Source organism: Lepisma saccharinum, chromosome 12 (assembly GCF_977018435.1).
Source record: "Lepisma saccharinum chromosome 12, izLepSacc3.1, whole genome shotgun sequence".
Classification (NCBI taxonomy): Eukaryota; Metazoa; Arthropoda; class Insecta; order Zygentoma; family Lepismatidae; genus Lepisma; species Lepisma saccharinum.
This window is the reverse complement of record NC_139240.1, coordinates 56,538,145-56,556,609: the sequence shown is the minus strand read 5'-3', so window position 1 is coordinate 56,556,609 and position 18,465 is coordinate 56,538,145.

The following is an 18,465-nucleotide window of genomic DNA, read 5'->3' as shown; positions in this document are numbered from 1 at the left end:
AGTGCTGATATTTTGCATCTAAGTGTTCACAAGAAACTTGTACGTAAGTTAGGTGGACGTTAAGTTTCGGTTAGGTGGACGTAAAGTTTAGGTTAGGTGGACGTTAAGTTTAGGTTAGATGGACGTTAAGTTTAGGTTAGATGGACGTTAAGTTTAGGTTAGATGGACGTTAAGTTTCGGTTAGGTGGACATTAAGTTTAAGTTAGATGGACGTTAAGTTTAGGCTAGATGGACGTTAAGTTTAGGTTAGGTGGACGTTAAGTTTAGGCTAGATGGACGTTAAGTTTAGGTTAGATGGACGTTAAGTTTAGGTTAGATGGACGTTAAGTTTAGGTTAGATGGGCGTTAAGCTTAGGTTAGATGGACGTTAAGTTTAGGTTAGATGGACGTTAAGTTTAGGTTAGGTGGACGTTAAGTTTAGGCTAGGTGGACGTTAAGTTTAGGTTAGATGGACGTTAAGTTTAGGTTAGATGGACGTTAAGTTTCGGCTAGATGGACGTTAAGTTTAGGTTAGATGGACGTTAAGTTTAGGCTAGGTGGACGTTAAGTTTAGGTTAGGTGGACGTTAAGTTTAGGCTAGGTGGACGTTAAGTTTAGGTTGGATGGACGTTAAGTTTAGGTTAGATGGACGTTAAGTTTAGGTTAGATGGAGGTTAAGTTTAGGTTGGATGGACGTTAAGTTTAGGTTAGATGGACGTTAAGTTTAGGTTGGATGGACGTTAAGTTTAGGTTGGATGGACGTTAAGTTTAGGTTAGATGGACGTTAAGTTTAGGTTAGATGGACGTTAAGTTTAGGTTGGATGGACGTTAAGTTTAGGTTAGATGGACGTTAAGTTTAGGTTAGATGGACGTTAAGTTTAGGTTAGGTGGACGTTAAGTTTAGGTTAGATGGACGTTAAGTTTAGGCTAGATGGACGTTAAGTTTAGGTTAGATGGACGTTAAGTTTAGGTTAGGTGGACGTTAAGTTTAGGCTAGGTGGACGTTAAGTTTAGGTTAGGTGGACGTTAAGTTTAGGCTAGATGGACGTTAAGTTTAGGTTAGATGCACGTTAAGTTTAGGCTAGGTGGACGTTAAGTTTAGGTTAGGTGGACGTTACGTTTAGGTTAGATGGACGTTAAGTTTAGGTTGGATGGACGTTAAGTTTAGGTTGGATGGACGTTAAGTTTAGGTTAGATGGAGGTTAAGTTTGAACTCGACAATATAAATCTGGTCAAGTTTTCGGTGTTGCTAGTACGATAGCTCTTTCTGTGTATGAGGTTAGGTTTTCCTAGAATATAGCGTTTCTAAATTTCGTATAAATGTTATCGTAAGATTTAATGGCCTATGTTAGTTCACATAAGATTAAAGCTATATACGAAAAGCCAGAACATATAATGACAAAATGCAACACCCACGCGATTCCTGATTCCAAGATGTCGCCAAACCCTCTTTAGCCTGTAGCATCCTGCAGCTTCCCGGGAGAAGTTGAAAATAAAACCAAATCGGGGTAACCGTTTACGAACCCCCTGTATATTCAGGTCCGGTTATGTTTCATCGCTTTCGAAGCAAATTGTGCTTATGAATTTGAAAGAGAACGCGGAAAAAGGGATATCCAATTAGGGATTAATGTGCCGGCAGCACAGCAGCGCCGTCCAACGGTCGAATATCATGCGTCCATTAGTAAAACGTTAGACTTGTCATATTGATTGATTCGGCGGCAACACGTGATACCGAGCGACCTTTCATCGTGACTGAATATTAAATACAGCAGAGGTTGGTATGAGAGCCGGTCCGAATCACAATAAAGCAATTCCCACCAGGCACGTAGCGTCGTTTTAGACTGTCGAGGGAAAGTTCCGACTTCGAACACCGTCGGCAACTATTAGGCACATTGTCGCCAAATGGTCTTTTGTGCACGTTTAACTGCATTGTTCGCTTCTGCATTTCTCTCAGTTGGGTTCATTGTTATTCGGATCACGAAACTCTGCAACAATCTGGAATGGAGTGCAACGCCAGGAGGTGCTAGATTGAGGAAAGCTTGCTTTTAAAAACAATTTAGAATCAGCGGGCAATCTCATTGCTATTACGTAGAGGTGTATGTAAAATTCATTACGGAGCAAGGAAGCTGTTTACTCAATTGCAATAAAAATAACACACTTACGAATTACAACCAAATAATTCTGCGCCCACAATCAAAATTATGTTACTAATTGTTCATCAGGACCAAATGGACTTCTTAAAATTGTTCAACAGAACAAAAACAATTTAGTGATTGTTCAACGGAACTAGATCCATCTTGGTGGAGTAAAAATTGCACATCTACACAAAGATCTAATGTACAGTCATCCGCAATACATATTGCACACTTATATAGAGAAGGAAGTTTGGTAACCAAATAGGTACGAACAAATTATTCTTCACCAACAACGAAAATTCTATTATTATTGTTCATCAGGACAAAATTCAGTTTAGTAATGGTTCACCAGAACCAAAACACATTTTAGTAATTGTTCATCAGAACCATATCCATTTTAGTAATTGTTCATCACAATAGGGTAAAGACCCCGAATATGAAACCCTTTTGGTAGAATTCAATTTACTTGTTAATTAAAACATAAACGACTGATGTTTTCTTAAAAAATATATTTTGTAGGGAGTCTATTTCATGATACAAGGTATTGGAATATAAAAATAAGTAACAATCATAAATTATAAAGCAAAAAATGAACACAAGTGCTACTGAGCTATTTTTATAGGGGGTACCGAATAAGAGACCCCGACCTTGTTTGGGTTATATAAGTCATTTGAATCTTTGAACTAAATTATTTTTAAATAAATGAACTAATCGAAGATGGAGGGACAACATTGAGAGAAATCGGTAGGGATGGAAAAGAGTATATAGATCTTGCTGAAGATAGGGAAAGATGGAAGGCCTATGTTGCTGCAGCCATGAACCTTCGGGTTTAAGAAGGCTAGGGAGTTAGTTAGTTAGTTAGTTAAATGAAATAAGTTATTTTCTTATCCAACTATAAGTGAAACAATATTGATTTTACACCATGTTTAAAAAGATTAGGCTATTCTAAAAAATAAACTGACTATTTTTACCATGCTAAAAATACAAAACAAAATGTTCCTTCTATGCTATCCTAGTAGCTGTCCTGTTGTCATCAAAATTGGTTCACTTCAAATGAAACTGTGAAAAGACCTACATTGTGTTACACATGAAGTAACTACCTGGTAGAAACGAAGTTCATCATGCGTTTACTTTTGAGTTTTGCACATCGAACACACAAATGTGTCATCTGCACCACAATGAGCATGAGCCCACTTGTAACAACGTGTGCACTTTACCCACTCTTCACCACATTGATCTTTTGAATACGATGAACCACAAAATACATATTCTGTATCATATTCATCTTCATCTAATTCTAAACTGTCGGACGATTCTGCTAATGAGAAAGATTCTTCCGACTCGTCTGTGGATTCTTCACATTTCTTTGATACAACCTTCCTCTGCTTACGTGAAGTCGAACGGGAGTAATCTGATTGCTGCTTTTTCTGGACCTCAGTTGGCTTCCTACTGTGAGTGCCTGTAACACCCCTACCAAACAGGTTCTTCTTCACTTCCTTCTTACATTTCTTCCAATTGTCTGCAAGGCTTTTTTTGTATGGTGTTGTTGTTATAACTACTGGTTGATTCACTACGCGAAATTTCCCGGAGTTGTTAAGAGATGGGCTGTCTAGTGGGGGCAGTGGCTCAATGTCTTCTGGCATTACAATGGCATCGTCATCAGGGGGTGGTACTGTTGAAGACTGCGTAGCCTGAATAGGACTGCTTTCAGGCTCCTGTTCCTGTTCAAGTTGGCCTAACCTGCTGCAGCTTGGTTGGGGATCCACGTAACTTTTGGGTAGTTCAACTGACTGACCTGTCACATTCCTCTTTCTTTTAGAGCTGACAGAGTGTATTGCAAAATCTTCATCACGAAAAATGTATCTATTACAAGGGAATAAACCAGTTTCGAAATGCATTAACGGATGTTTCCATAGTAGCAACTCTGTTGTATGCACCTGACAATATTCTGGCAATTTTAGTTATTTTTAGTGGTTTTCCTGGATTCTGACGCAACCATGTTTCAACTTCTTGCGCGAAAAAATGTTTTGAAGGGAAACATGAAACCTACGTCTAGAGGCTGCGTTTTATGCGTCGAGTGTGGCGGTAAACAGATAATAGAAACATTGTGTTCTTTCGCTTTTGCAATCACTGGTATATTTCTTACGTGGGAGTAGTGACCGTCTAAAACCAGAAGCACAGGTTCTTGGTAACATAATTGCAACGTAACTCCCAAATTAGGAAAAGCAATAATGAAAATCAACGTAAAATATTAGATATATTTTGTGACTCCTGATATGAGACCCTTCATTATTATGCTAGTCCTATTATGAGACCGGTCTCATATATTGAACCTCTTCCAGGTCTCATAATAGGACCTTCGCAGGGTAAACAAATGAACAACGCTATATCTCTTACAAGTGGACGAAAACTAGCAACTAATTACATGGTACAACACACACACTCACCACTACGAAACACAGTAAAAACGGGATCAGTAAGAAATTACCTTATCCATTTTCAGCAGCTAATTTCCACGAGCACGCATTCTTTTTCACATTCGCTGCGTCACCAACTCTACACACAAGGAGCTCACGTGACTTCCAGTGCTATGGCGCGATTCCTCCTTGTGTTTCAGCTTCTTTCCACTAGGGTGCAGCACTTTGTTTACGAGATACATGGGGGTCTCATTTTAGGTGCCTATCCTCATATTCGGGGTCTTTACCCTACAGTCCATTGTAGTAATTGTTCACCAGAGCCAAATAGGCTTTTCAAAATTCTTCAAAGGAACAAAATCAATTTTAGTAATTGTTCACCAGATCCAAATAGATTTTTTTTTTAAATTCTTCAACGAAACAAAATCCATTTTAGTAATTGTTCACCAGATCCAAATAGGCTCTTCAAAATTCTTCAATGGAAAAAAAAATCCATTTTAGTAATTGTTCACCAGATCCAAATAGGCTTTTCTAAAATTCTTCAACGGAACAAAATCCATTTTAGTAATTGTTCACCAGAAAAAATAGGCTTTTTTAAAATTCTTCAACGGAACAAAATCCATTTTAGTAATTGATCACCAGAAAAAAATAGACTTCCTCAAATTCTTCAACGGAACAAAATTCATTTTAGTAATTGTTCACCACATCCAAATAGGCTTTTTAAAATTATTCAACGGAACAAAATCCATTTTAGTAATTGTTCAACAGACCCAAATCTATTTTAGTAATTCTTCACTAAGTACCTAATTCGCCTGCAATAAAAATTGCAGGTTTACATATAAAAAAGTTTGTTTCGATTCCAAGAAGTGCTCACGGGTTACCACAGCCAGATTAATTCGACCTTAGCGTCCGGACACTAACGTCCAATTAACCTGGCTGGTAACCAGTGAGTACCTGTTCAAATCACGTCGCCAGGAAAGCTACAATTTCTATAAGTTTGAAATAACCAAAAAATAGTTTCTAGTACGCAAATGTTTGTTTCAAGAGAGACAAACAATAGCCAAATTATGTTAGTAAATTTTCACCAAAACCCAAACCATTTTAGTAATTGTTTACCAGAACCATAATACATAAATTATTTACACAGTATTTATTTAATTACTTTTCAAACATACGTATTTTTGACGAAACAATTTTTTGTATTAAAATGGGTACATTTTGCCGTCAGGAAAATATTTTTTTTAAAAAAAAAAAAAAAGTTCCATTTTGTTGTTTAAAAAATCTGGTCGCCTTTTTCTAACTGTAGTTATCACTAATTTACTTTGTAGTAGCGGAATTCCACAGTGATGTCCATTTCAATGCAAATTAGCTGGTCGGTGCGTTAGTTCAAAATTCAAATGGGTTTCTGAGCAGTTTGAAGTGACTGTGTGGAAACTTGTTGAAGTACACTGTCGACTCTAACGCAGCTCAAAAACTAGAATGTTGGTGGGTAAAGATCCAGGGCTGTAGTTTATGGTATAGGGTGGTATACCCTCTGGATAACATTACTCATTAGCGTATACCTTAGGTTAGTTCATTTTTGTGTACTCCAGTGAATTTAGGAGGGTGAAATACTTCTGATTTCAGGTTAAACACAACTACTGAGGTGTTTTGTATTTCAGTTATAATCACGGAGAGGAAGCTTTTTCGAAGTTTTCAATTTTTAGTGTAATTAGCACTATTGTTAAAGTTATTTGCAGAATACAAACTAATAATATATAAAATCAATACTAAAAATAAAATAAAATACAATAACCAGGGTTGCTACGATTTTTCTATTACGAAATTACTTGACATTTCCAGGTTTTCCAATCCAAAAATGAAATTTGTCCAGACATGTTTATCATCATGATTTTTGCTTTTGAAACTTGTTTTTCAATTTAATATATAACCCATTAATTATTATGAATATTCACTTTCAGAACTTTCTCTTTAGCAAATTTCACTCTACACACACAAAACACGTGAAAACTTGATAAAATGTAAAATTACAATCGGCATGAAATGTATTGGGTGCTACAATCACGTACATCTAGCCTTCAGGCTAAGGTAACAGAGGTGCATTATTTCACCATAACAGATCTCCACAATATAAAAACAACAGAAAAAAATCATAAACCATACACAATTTTTCATTTTCTGGCAGATTTTCTGCTTTCTTGCTTACATTTATAAGTACACAGCATCTGGAGCATTTTTTGGTGCATATAGGAATTCTATAGGAAATGACAACAAGACTAAGATCTATAAAAATAATAGACGATAACCTCTTCTTCACGAACCTTTCTTATAATTATGATCATATTGTCAATGTACTTTAGTTATCAATCAGATCTAGACTGCAAGTTTTACTTTGATATTCTTTCTATTATCTAGTATTATAAAAGTGAAAATTTATTACAGAAATTCGAAGGAACCATAATTTTGCACAAGACAGAGAATCATAAGAACGAAAGAAACAAGTTTCTAAACCGAATCCAGAAGTGGAAGTGAACTGGTTGTTGAAGACTCCAAAATGCACGTAAATTCCAGACGATCTGCAAAATTCCATAACATTTCCATGATTTTTCCCTGACAAGCCAATATCCCTGTTTTGCAGGTTTCCCAGACGCGTAACAAGATGTAGGGTAGTCTTTATGTTTAAATGCAGTTAATATAATGAGCGTTTCATATATTTTTAAATATCCAGTTTATCGTAGCACAAACGTCGCTGGCTTGTAATCAAGAGGTCCAAGATTCGATACCCAGTAGAGGTACAAAGTGCTTCGAATCCCACTTTAATCTGTAGTTCCAGTTCCGATTAGCCTACCTTTGTATCTAAAGTTAAAACACAAACTCTATTGTAGCGTGTCTCCTTTAGGTTAATTACAGGCATATATTCATCAGCATTCTACCATGAATGACATTTCTTTGTAGAAATTAATCCACATATTTAATAGAAACATCATCTAGAGTTCATGAAAACGATCTCCACCTTAGCTTATACCCTGTGAAAATTTTGGGACTGCAGCACTGAAACATACCAAAGAAACATTTCTATTGGCTTATTTCAGAATTGCTCAACCTTCGTTTTTATACCTTGGATTCTGCATCTGAAGCAGTTCGGAAAGATTGGTTGGACCTTGGTGAATTTTCGCCGCTGAAATCGGTTCCATTGTTTTCCTTCATTCAAATAGCCCCTTTGGGATATTCTCGAGAAAGAAAGTAGGGAGAAAGCCTTTCTAAAAGAAGATCGTCCGCTGCAAAGAAGCCTAAAGTGAGAGATCTGTCCGCAAACTTGCTAGAACTGCTCCCATCCTTACTCCAAATCCAAGCTTTTGGTGCCTAATCAACTCTTCTTTCGATCACAAAAGTCCCCGATAGATGGTGCTCATCGTTTATCACAGGCAAGAAAGGACGTTCGCCAAATCTCACTTAAGACTGGGAACAAAAGGAAGGGATTCAGTTCGACTTTTTTCTTTCTTCTTTTATTTTCTTTCCAGATTTATACCCATCTTTTTCAACTCTTACACCTCATTGATTTTTTCTTGCGTATCTCCTGGTTGTTCATTCACTTTGCCTTATCTTTTGTAGAAGTCAGCATAGCAGGTCAATATTAAAAATTAGTAATCGATGTACTCAAGGAATATAGAGATTAGGTAAAGCCATCCGAAGATTGCCGATCTTGCACGAACGCGTGACGTCACCGGAGAAGCAGTGAGCTCGGCTGAAGCAGACGCTCCTAGCATTTATATGGGAGATTCAGAGAGCGAAAGTATATTATTACTTTTAGGAGGGGGAAAATAATAATTGTCGTCCTCCAAGATGGTATTGAGGCATCCTTTTAATGATTACTAACATAATTGAAAACGCGCTACTTTTAAAAGGGGGCAAAGTACATGTGGAAAAATGTATTTTGAAAATCCATATTCCTGAAACTTTCTGACCGATGCGCTACAAAGAAAGTTGCGTGTTCTCCTTTAGAATTTCGTCATTTTACAAATCGTAATATAATTTTAACAAAAACGTTGCATGCTAAAGAAGAATTAAAAAGTTTAAAAAATAATTGATTAATAGATTTAGTTTATTTTACTTCGCTATCTGTCACACATGGCTAATCGCAAAGATGAGGATGCGTGATGATATGATGAAATTGAAGAAAGGAAAGTAGACCCATGCCCGGGCGTGGATTCGAACCTGGGGGCCCTTGGCATCGTAAAGCGTTGTGCTAACCACTTCGCCACGGAGGTCAGCATTACAAGGAAATAAAAAAAATTGGCATCTATGTTTTAATATGCGAGAAACATTTGCGAGGAGGTTATTGAAATAACAAATAATTATTACAAGACGTTGTGATGAAAATTATTAATATATCTGAAATATCCAGAGTTGACCTTGCAGTCTCTAAATGTACTTTTAGGGTTACGCAAAACCTTTAGGCTAATCAAAATTGCTAGTGTAAATTTATAAGCTATTAAAATTTAAAACTTATTCCTGTTCGAAAAGAGAAACTGCCAAGTCGAAATAATATTTCGTAGAAATACATATATTTGTCTTTCATGAGGCCAAGTGAGTATTTGGAGGGGACGCTGGCTTGGGAAGGCTATAGCCCCGGATCTCGATCTGCAAAGGGGCTTCCAGTGGGAAAACATTCCTATGAAATAGTCCAGAAGAAGGGGCGAAATGATTTTTTTTAAATGTTCCAAGAATACAAAGATATAAGTGGATATTTGACAAGCTTAGTCTAAAACTTACAACTGAGGTCGTACGTGTGTGTGTGTGGGGGGGGGGGCTACTTGAGGTAACACAGTGGAATATGATTCACAATACTAAAATTAAAATAAATATATGGGAACAATAGAAATCAAAATATGTTGTAGCTAGTGACGGCGCAATAGTAAAGATGGAGGGGTAAATCATATTTTCCCGGAGTAATCATTTTTATTATTCTGTTACATACGACACAAAAATGCATATTTTGGCTAAAAGAGCATTCATTCATTTATTTATTTTGTCGTTTTACTGGGGGCAGATAAGAGAGAGAGAGAGAGAAATTGTCGAACGAGAATTGGGAGGCGTTCCTGCCCCCCCCCCCCCCCGTAGTGTGGTCACTGCCTATGGCTATGCTGGAGAAGAATGCACCAATTAATACGCTATTAAATAAAACAGATACTTTTAAAACTTTTAATCAAATTATTTGTGAACTATGATTTAAATTTAGAGAGAGCACATACCTGTTTAATTTAATTTGGATGAGTTAACTTCTGAAGCCTGCCATTTCCGAGCCTTCTTCCGGTGTAACTGCACCGCCCTTTGATCCCTAGCTGCTGCGTTCAGGTGGCGGAACGAGCAGAATACTACTTAAAACAAATATGTGACAAATATATAAAACAAGAACAACGTGTTGAAGCTATTGACGGCGCCAAAGAAAAGACCGAAGAGAAACGTGGAGAGTGCAGTGATATTTTACGGGAAGCAGCAGGCACGTATCCAGGAATTCCTTGCGGGGGGAGGCTGAACACCATTTTTTAAAGGGGTATCACAATTGTATGTTTAAGGCCAGTGGTGGCAATTGGGTTCCAAAATGTGGTGGGAGGGGGGTGGACAAGGAGACAAGCATTAAGAGGCCATAGTGTGATAGTGTGGAGGCAAAAGAATGGGGAGCAACTATCTCCTAAATCGTCGCCACTGTTTAAGGCTGTCATTTTAATCAGAACGTGAAATCGGGACATTTTCTACCACTCAACTCCTCTGTTTCCATGCATTAATATTGTGTGCCGGAACCATCTCAGTATGTATGTTTGTCCATTTCTTCTCATCAGGCATCAAAACATCTATGTACCAGAAGTGTTTTTACGAAGGTGTTACACATGCACGGAATGCACAATCCACTCGACAATGCAAGATTCAAACTGCGTGCTGGGAACTGGAATCAGACAGTTCACGAATATTTCTCTCTCATTCGAGCCTGAACACCACTAATGTGTCTTGTCCTCCCATGTTTGCAGCTCTTATAAAAGCCGAAACCCACCAAATTGTTCATATTCATGCCTAAGCACTCGCAAGTGTCCAAAATTGTCTGTTGAGTGTGTGTCGAACCCAGTAGCCTTAAACAAAAGTATTTTTTATGCCATGAAATTCTCGGACTGCATACACAAAATTTGGTCCTGGCACAACCAAATCATCACTCAAAACTTTGATTTTCAGTTGATCTGTGCAGCTTATTTCTTTTTTAATAAATCGCTCCAATGCCCAGCCCGAAACTGCCGAAATATTCACGTTAGAGAGAGAGAGACCTTCGATCTCTTCGTCTTTCCACCCGAACTACTCGTAGCACTACTCGAAGTTCCGCTGTCGTCAATGTTTTTAGCTTTGGGACCGAACTGGAATTAGTGGTAGACTTCGTTACTTTACGGTATTTAGTCCATTTCATTTTCGAATCACTAGATCTTATAAAGCAACCAATGGACACCGACTGTTCACTAATCGACTGTATGAAGTCTCCACCTATTCTGTTGTACAGATCAACCGGGAAATTGAAGCCGCGTATTAATATCCTCATTATATTCTAGAACGTTTCGCAGATATCACGATTCGTAAATATTGCCAGTAGTTCGACTCCTTCTCTTTTTCAAGAACGTTCCCTCTCGCGCTTTCCAGAGATTAAAAAATTACAATGAATCCGAATCGCCCTACCTGCGGCGGTACCTTTGTTGTGCAGCTTCCAAATGCTGACAAGTCTCTTCTACATAGTGTTCAAATTCGCTACGACAACACCGAAAGCGTAAGAAAAGTTTACGTGCAATATTATCAACAACAGGGTTATAGAACATTCTCCGTCTTGCCTTGATAAGTATTTCTCTCCTAAAATTATCGTCACATTATTCAAGAAGACAAAAACCTAATTTTATCTAGTGTAAAATGAAAACTTTCCTGGTTTGGGGAGTCCACGAGTTACGATCCCCACCTTGGATACGCGCTATAAACAATAACAGGGTCCGTAGAACATTCTCCGTCTTGCCTCGATAATTATTCCTCTCCTTAAATTATCGTCACATTATTCAAGAAGTCAAAAACCTAATTTTATCAGTGTAAACTGAAAAAATTCCTTGGGGAGCGGGGCCTAGAACCACCTGATCCCTACCTTGGATACGCGCTATTAACAATAACAGGCTTATAGAACATTCTCCGTCTTGCCTAGATAATTATCTCTCTCAAATTATCACCATATTATTCAAGAAGCCAAAAACCTAATTTTATCTAGCGTAAACTGAAAATTTTCTGAAGGGGGGCTTGAGCCCCCTGATTCCCACCTTGGATACGAGCTGTTACCAATAACAGGGTTATAGAATATTCTCCGTCTTGCCTCGATAATTATTTCTCTCCTTAAATTAACATCACATTATTTTATTTGACACCACAAGAAACAAAAAATCTCATTTTATCTAGTGTAAAACGAAAACTTTCGGCGGGGCTTGAGCCCCCTAAGCCCCCCTCCCTTGGATACGTGCCTGGGAAGCAGTCACGTTTATTACACCCTTACATTTACATACAATATTATAAAGTTCTGCTTTTAGATCTCGCACAATGCCTTTTTCACAAAAATGGGCAATCTCGCATTTTTTTATATCAATCAAGCTGTGATATTTTAGTTTTCTGATAATAGTTTTCACAGCTTTCCAAAGCATTTAGGTATGATTTCAGTTGACAAGAAGAAAATAATTTTTTTCAAAACATACAGCAAAAAGAAATCCAACGCGCTTAAGTTAAAACTCCCTTACATTGGAAGCCTGGAGAGAACAAAACAGGGGTTCCTTCGTAACACGATTTCTTGAAAACCATTTTACACATTTGAATCAACTTTGTGATAAATTGATTAGAAAGGATGAGTCTTAACAGTAAAAGTTGTAACTTTTCCCTTGCTACTATATTTTAGAAGATATTCGTTGTCAAATTTCTCAATATTTGCATAAGGAACCAGCCTTTTCAGTGCCGAGTGTTTCGATGGTGACGTCATGCATCCACGGACAACTGCGCATACGATCTGCGCCGCCGAACGAGCACCCCCTGGATGTACTGTTAACACGCCTGCAAAGGAATGGAGCACCGTAAGATATCACTTGTAGTACAGGGTGTATCATAATAAACAAATTTAAGAACGTATTTCGACTAAACACTACATGGAATACAACAATGATATTTGTTGTGTATCAATCAAGTTTCCATGAATATCAACAAATGACTACAAATGTTCAATGTGGCTTCCACCAGTTATGCGACACACATCCAATGGAAATTCGAGTTCTTGCTACACATTTCCCAAGATCTCTTCGTCCACCAAAGCAAGGGCGTTTCTTATTCTGTCCGTTAGCTGTTGCATATTCTGCGGCATAGGTAGCTCATAGACTTTGTCTTTCACAAAGCCCAAAATGCAGAAGTCTAGGGGTGTATAAGGTCTGGCAACTTAAGACACAGCCTGCTTTCTCTGCACCTGTGAAAGTCGCCATTTTCTTTAACACTACACCAGCGCCACAGTGACAGTGTTTACAAAAGTCTTACGCATGAAGATTCTATAATTCTTGGGGGCTGTTGGATTTTTTAGTATACGCATACTTGTACGTATACAGCGTGTACAGCAGGCAGCTCACGAGAAGATCCCCAAATTATGGGAGACGAGGTGCAGGGGTAAAGGTAAGGACGGGTCCATTTGCAGATTTTAGGGGTAGCAGAAAGTCTTCAATCACACAGAGCCTGTGTCTGCGGCAACAGGTTGCTGCTGCTTCTCTTTCAGTGCCCAGAATACCTTTGTATCGCAACGACTTTAGGGTTATCATATAACAAACTTTAAAAAAGGACATTTTTAGATTGCAAAAAAGTTAACATTCGACGAAGATGCAGCACTTCGAACACACGTTTTGTGCTTACTGGTGTTTTGGTGAGCTTATATGCAAATGTCTGAATATTCTAATATAACATAAATTAACATTTTGCCTCAGAGTTGTTTCTTCCAGGTCTAAAGTCAGGAAACAGTTTTTGTAAGTCGTCACATGGCACATGGTACAGCAGTTAAAAATTACTGATTCTTTCTGAATTCTATCATGAAAATCAAGTCAAAGTAAGCAGTGGAGTATCGTATATTCTTACCTATTGTTAGAAACTTGCTGCTCACCACGAGCCGCGGTAGATGTCGCAAGTTCTTTGAAATAACACCTCACACTGTGAGCGGCGACAATAGTAAAGACGCAAAAGTTCAACAATTTATCCTTGTTGGAAGAAAAATTTCTCGTCTTTCCGCTTGCAACTGAGAGTGTTGTATTTCCTTACTTTGAAATTCACAATTTTTTACTAATAACATTTTGTTACTAATCTTGAAGTTAAGCAGTTGTCTTTATCTCAGAAAAGAGCACATTTCTAAATTTTCCTAAAAACCCGCCCGGACCATTTTTAGGGCCCGAAAAAGAGGTTTTGTGCAGGTAACCCTAAACGACTTGCGTCGCTGCACCGGTTACTGCGAGCCCACGTGATTTTCTCACTCAGGGTGCACTCCGTCCCCCCCCCCCCCCCCCCAACCCTGAAAGTGCAGTCGCCTGTCGCTACGTCACTCCACTTCCGTTGCGGATCATCTCCTGAGAGTTGAGCAGTGATGTGCGTCTACGCGTAAACAACGATAATCTACATTCTACACGTAGACTATTTATACACGTAGATCACGTAATCTATGTAAATAACATGGTGAAAGGTGATAACTTAGCAAAGGGCGCTGTGGAAATAAAACAAAATTATACTGCGTATCAGTTGGCAATGTGTGATAAGAACCTTTCATAGTCTTCCTTGCAAATTCGAACAATTTGTCACCTAGGAAAAAAACATAACATAGGAAATATTCTAGTGTTTAATAAGAAAAAGACTACTTTTGTATCACGACTGCCATCTGTTGCCTTTTTTTTTTTGCATACTATTTATCTTCCATAGTTGATGATAGAAGAGAAATTTTGTTGTAAATAGGATTCTTGTCAGTTCGTTAGGAACCACTATAGTTGAAAATGTAACTTTGCTTTCATGAAAGCCTTGAAAACTAATTTTAATGTACTTTACATTGTCTACGTAATCTATGTAAACTACAACCCAATGTAATCTACGCGTAGATTACGTGTAGGCAACGCACGTAGACGTAAACTTATAGTGTACGGCACATCACTGGCGGTGAGATGTATCATAATTAGAGCCCGGAAGTTTGGCAAAATGCCTCTTTTTATCTACTGCATATATTCATAAATTTTTCCGGATATATGTTTCTTATGTTGTTTCGAATGTTTTAGAAGCCTTTTCATTTTGCCTATTTTGCCTATTTGGGACCCCACTGCTTATTTTTAATTAGAATGCCTTTTTTTTTTGCCTTTTTCAACGAAATTTGACCATTTTTTTTAAAAAATGTGTATATAAATTATTTATTTCCCAAAAAACGTTGTTGGCATTTATTTTTCTTCCGTTTATTATGTGAATAATTTTCGCCTTATTTAAGTAATACTGAACTCATGCATGCTTCAATATTGCTGAAGGAGAAAAAGTGTGAGAAAAATGTATTTCATGCTCAGTTAGGATATTGCCTTTCGGTTAACATTTCCTTGTGCATGATTGACTGCTGAAGTGGAGAGGTTGATTTCGAACACAAAGAAGATATTTCTGAAATCTCCCTCTCGAACCCGAAAATTTAAGGAAGTTGCATCTGAGCTTAGTTTACCTCCGCAACCAGTCTTGACCAGATGGGGAACCTGGATATCAGCAGCTATATATTATGCTAACAACCTTGAAAAAATCAGTGAGGGGATCGATGCTCTTCCAGAAAATGAAGCGGCTTCAATTCGTGAAGTGAAAAAAACTCCTGTGCTATTCAAGTTTACTTTTGCACATTATGGTGCATTGCCAGAGACAATTACAATTATAGCATCCATGAAAATCTTCGAGGAATCTATGCAGCAGATGATGGAAGTACCAGGAGAAAAGGGGTCAGCTGTTGCGGAAAAGTGCAAACGGGTAGTGAGTGCAAATGAGGACTTGAAACAATTGAAAACAATTTGTGATATTCTAAAAGGTGAAAATGCTGTTACCGAAATGAGTCCAGCTACATTAGCTTGTTTTATGTATGCTCCAATAACGTCTGGGGAAGTAGAAAGATCATTTTCTATTATGAAAAACATTGTCTCTGACAGTCGACTATCAATGATTGTTGAGAACTTAAAAAAACACCTTGTAGTTATATGGAATCAAGACGGAGAAAATTGAAATGCTCTTCCCAATGTAGATTTTAACATGTTGCCATAAATTATAGATGAAAGTAAGCGACTTCCAAATGTGCCTTTTTTGGGTTTATTTTGCCTTTTTTTCATTTTTAGTGCCTATTTTCCACATTATAAATGCCTTTTTGCTTGCCTATTTTAACGAAAATAAATGCCTGAACTTCCGGGCTCTAATCATAATAGAGTAAACAACGTATCAGGTTATTGTTTTTAAAAAAATCTGAAACACAACAATGGGATTTGTATTTCTTTATTTCCAGTTGGGTTTCGCACTCAAGCGTATTTAGGGTATTTATGATTAGAAAGTTACACAAGAGATGTAATATTCATGAAACATATATTGCAAGTTTCTGTGTACAGGGTGCCCATAAATTAAGTTTATATTTTCTCAAAAAAGAGTGATTTTACTCGGAATGTTTCTCATGACATATTTTCGATACATATTACTCTCAACGTGTGCACCATCCACATCACGACACACTTCCCATCTGTTGGCAGTTGCGTGAAAGACGTTCTGGAGCATTGCTGGTGTTATGGCGGCAGCAGCTTCTGTAATGCGGGGTTCGGAGTTCCTCCAATGTGGTAATGGGTCGGGTGAAAATTCTTGGTATAATTTCTCTTCTAAGTATCTTACTGCCTTACCTGCTTCTTTCTAATTTTATTATCTTAACCCCTCTGCTTGCCACTTTTTATTATCTTCGTTTATAATCCACCCTCCTCCTCATATCTCTCTCTCTCTCTCTCTCTCTCTCTCTCTCTCTCTCTCTCTCTCTCTCTATATATATATATATATATATATATATATATATATATATATATATATATATATATATATATATAGTATAACATTCATCTTCGAATATACGTTTATCTCCATCCCTTTCCTGTCTTGCCTTTACCTTCACTTGCTTTGACTGATTGATTTGGCATATTTTACTTCTTTTTCTGCCATTTGTGACTAATTGCGAAGATGAAATAACAAATAACAATGGCCAGGGCTCATCCTCATTTTCGTGATTAGCCGAAAAGTGGTAGAAAAGCTACGTAAAACTAAAACCCAATCAATCAATTATGAAAAGCTGTCACGGGGCGGACAAAAGTATCACAGAGAAACAAACTTTCCAGTTTTTTTGCAGCGAGGAAGTAACAACCGTGCCACTTCTACAAGTTAACACACACAAAAACAATGGCTTCTGATAATACATCTATCCACCTTCGGGACTCTCGACTCCCGAAGACATTATCAGCTTATCAGATATGCCCAAATATTAAATAACAGGCCCTTCTATGCCCTGATTAAGATAGGGCAGGGCGCGCGATATTTCATCCCCGCAGTTCGTATCTGCAGCCCTTAGCCCTTCGAGCTGCCAATTCCGCCAGAAGTCAGAGGAACGATGGAACCTTTCATCGTGGAACTTCATCATCCGAGAAAATCCTGTAAGGACGTGATCTCGTTCTGGAACGTGAGGGACGGGAGTTTCGTGGTCACGACCACGTGGTGTCATGAGCTGGGATTCTGTCGAATGAGGCCTGGAGGAAGCAGAGGCAATTCAACTCTATCTCATCCGATCGGAAGTTACGCGAATGCAGGGTGACCTGGTAACACAAATGCAAGGTTTAAGTCCACGTCATGCGTAGATACGCTAATGGTGATTAGAACTGCGGTTTCAGTGGAATCAGAAGCACTGAAATTGTTCTTAACAGCACTGTGCGAATTAAGCGTTTTGCTGGGGGGGCCTCAGTGGCGTATTTGTGACCATTTTTGGGAGGTAGTCGTTTTTTGGGGGGTATGCACATTTGTAGGCTACGTATGTCAACAGTCAGTATACTAAACATTGGCTCTAACCCAGGTTATCAAATCTTATGACGACATTTACACGTAATTCAGTAACACTTAGAATCAGGGTTGTTAAAGGTCGAGAAATCCGTAAGTCATAATGGGTTCAATTGGGTTCCGCTGCAGCACTGGAACCTTTTCTCTCGCACAAATTAAATTCAGTCCAGGTTGCGTATTGTCTCATTCAAAAAAGGTTCCTGGACCGTATTTAAATTGATCTGGAAGAAATGTACCTGGACCGAATTGAAATACTTTACAGATTAAAAAGCTTATTTAAGGTCCACAACCTATTTACGCTTGCTGATTTTCTCTCCTGGACCGGAATTGAATTTATTCAAAATTCCTGGACCTTTAACAACCCTACTTAGAATATTTACATTCTAAGACAGCCCAAACTCGTACACAACAAGAGCTATCGAACTAGCAACACCGAAAACTTGACCAGATTTATATTGCCGAGGTCAAACTTGACGTCCGTCTAACCTAAACTTATCGTCCGTCTAACCTAACATTAACGTCCGTCTAACCTAACCTTAACGTCCGTCTAACCTAACCTTAACGTCCGTCTAACCTAACCTTAACGTCCGTCTAACCTAAACTTATCGTCCGTCTAACCTAACCTTAACGTCCATCTAACCTAAACTTAACGTCCATCTAACCTAAACTTAACGTCCATCTAACCTAACCTTAACGTCCATCTAACCTAAACTTAACATCCATCTAACCTAACCTTAACGTCCATCTAACCTAACCTTAACGTCCATCTAAACTAAACTTTACGTCCA